At 43.7% G+C, this 2,075-nt stretch overlaps 1 non-coding gene across 1 annotated transcript; it reads left to right on the top strand.

The window, feature by feature from the left end:
* Nucleotides 1–704: 704 nt before the first annotated feature.
* On the top strand, nucleotides 705–893 carry LOC128348354 (U2 spliceosomal RNA). Its single transcript, XR_008318098.1, has one exon. It is a non-coding gene; the product is annotated as a U2 spliceosomal RNA (small nuclear RNA).
* Nucleotides 894–2,075: the final 1,182 nt, after the last annotated feature.

Here is a 2,075-nt window from a genome sequence, read left to right as displayed (position 1 = left end):
CTAAAGAACTGAGCCAGATAGAAGTAATGAGAGATGATGTTCTAAACTGTCTGGAAAAACTGAAAACTAACAAATCACCAGGGCAGAATGGCATCCATCCAAGAGTCCTCAAAGAACTCAAATGTGAAATTGCCGACCTCCTTGCTAAAATATATAACTTATCCCTGCAATCAGGTTCTGTACCAGAGGACTAGAGAGTAGCAAATGTAACACCAATTTTCAAGAAGGGATCCAGAGGTGATCCGGGAAATTACAGGCTGGTTAGCTTAACATCCGTTCCAGGCAAATTGATGGAAAGCATCCTCAAGGATAAAATTGTAAAGCCCATAGAAGAACAGGCCCTGTTGGGAGTGAGCCAGCATGGCTTCCGCAAAGGTAAATCTTGCCTGACCAACCTTTTGGGCTTCTTTGATAGTGTCAACAAGTGTGTAGATCAAGGTGATCCAGTTGACATAGTATACCTGGACTTCCAAAAAGCTGGTGGGCCACTGTGCGAAATGGGATGCTGGACTAGATGGGCCTTGGGCCTGATCCAGCAGGGCTGTTCTTATGTTCTTATGTTCTGCTTGTGGGTTCCTGGAGACATCTGGTGGGCCCTGTCTTAGGGCTATTTTCAGTTGATGCATGAGTGTATGCAGCAAGCTCCTATTCCATCTCCCAGTCCCAAAATCAATTTAATATTTAGTCGTCGAATAGAGAATGTAACAGATATTAAACTGATAAGATCAAGTATAGTACAGTATCTGTTCTTATCAGTTTAATATCTGATAGGTCCTCTGCTGAGGACTATATAGTAAATAGATTTTTGGGACTAGAATAGGAACTTGCTCCATCCACTCCATGGATCATCCTAAGATAGCCCTAAAATAGGCTTTTGGTATGTTTCAGTAGGTTCCTCCTTATGTTCTTACTTTGTGTTATGAAAGGATCTCAGGGCTGACAAGCGTCTCAGATTAAACATTGCGCTCTGGAGGGACCAGTGGTCTAGTTCAGGCAGCTTCATATATGAATATAATACTTGGCCACTACTCTCTAGTACCAAAAAAACTTTGCCATTTAACTCAGAATGATGTGAAGAAAGCAAAATTGTAGTTGAGTGACAAAGATTAACACTGAGTTTCATGACAATACTCTGATTCTTAGACCCTGCTACTCTATGACCAACAGGGCATTCCTGACATATGTATTCATATTACTAACTATTATATAGGTTCCTATTGAAATTCTTGTGGCAACTTTCTGGGTAGAAACGCTTATGGTTTCTTCCATGAACTCAGCCTGCTGGGGTGAATTCCACTTTTGCCGGGCCATTGTGGGGCAATGGACACTTGAACAGAATTTGTTGCTGATGTCAGTAGACTCCATGGCACCATCCACCAAACTCTCATGTGTCTAGGAGAGGTTTCTGGATGACACATCGCTTGTCCCGAGCTGCACTGCATAGCAGACTCAGTGTGAGCCAGTCGTGCACTGTGGATTAGATTAATACCAGATTTATGGAACATACCAGAATACAGGTATTCTGGTCATCTCTTCTTTTTCATTTTCCTGCAGCTCGTTCATTTTCATTTTCCTGCAGCTTCTTATCTGCTTGTTGCAGTATGTAGTATCACCAGTCAGCTTTATTTCAGTTTTGTTTCAGTTTCAGGACATTCAGAGGGGGTGGGGTGGGGGGTTCTCTATGATCATATGACCATACAGGGACTGCATCTCTGTCACCTTCTACCTCTTGAGCTCCAACAAAAATAACAGGGCAGGCTTCTAACAGCTCTAACACCAGGCAATTGCTGGTGTGATAAATGGCACAGCTGGGCTCCATGCTTCAAGGCAAGAGGGATGGATGACAGCGTCTGCTTGGGCAATCAACAGCAGGCACCAGCAATCAAGCTTAGGGGAGTTGTAAGTCGAAGGTAGGAACCCCATCATCCAAGTAAAAAACATCTTTGAGTGTGACTTCTGTGGGCAGAATCTGGCTATTTCTCTGGGACCCAGCAGAAATAGCCAGTGGTTCTTTGCTAGAGGAGGTGACCCCCAGATCTGCCCTTTGTGGTAGCCACTTCAGGGTTTAATGAGGA

Source organism: Hemicordylus capensis, chromosome 2 (assembly GCF_027244095.1).
Source record: "Hemicordylus capensis ecotype Gifberg chromosome 2, rHemCap1.1.pri, whole genome shotgun sequence".
Lineage (NCBI taxonomy): Eukaryota > Metazoa > Chordata > Lepidosauria > Squamata > Cordylidae > Hemicordylus > Hemicordylus capensis.
Note: the sequence above shows the minus strand (reverse complement) of the source record. Positions and strands in the feature narration are given on the sequence as shown.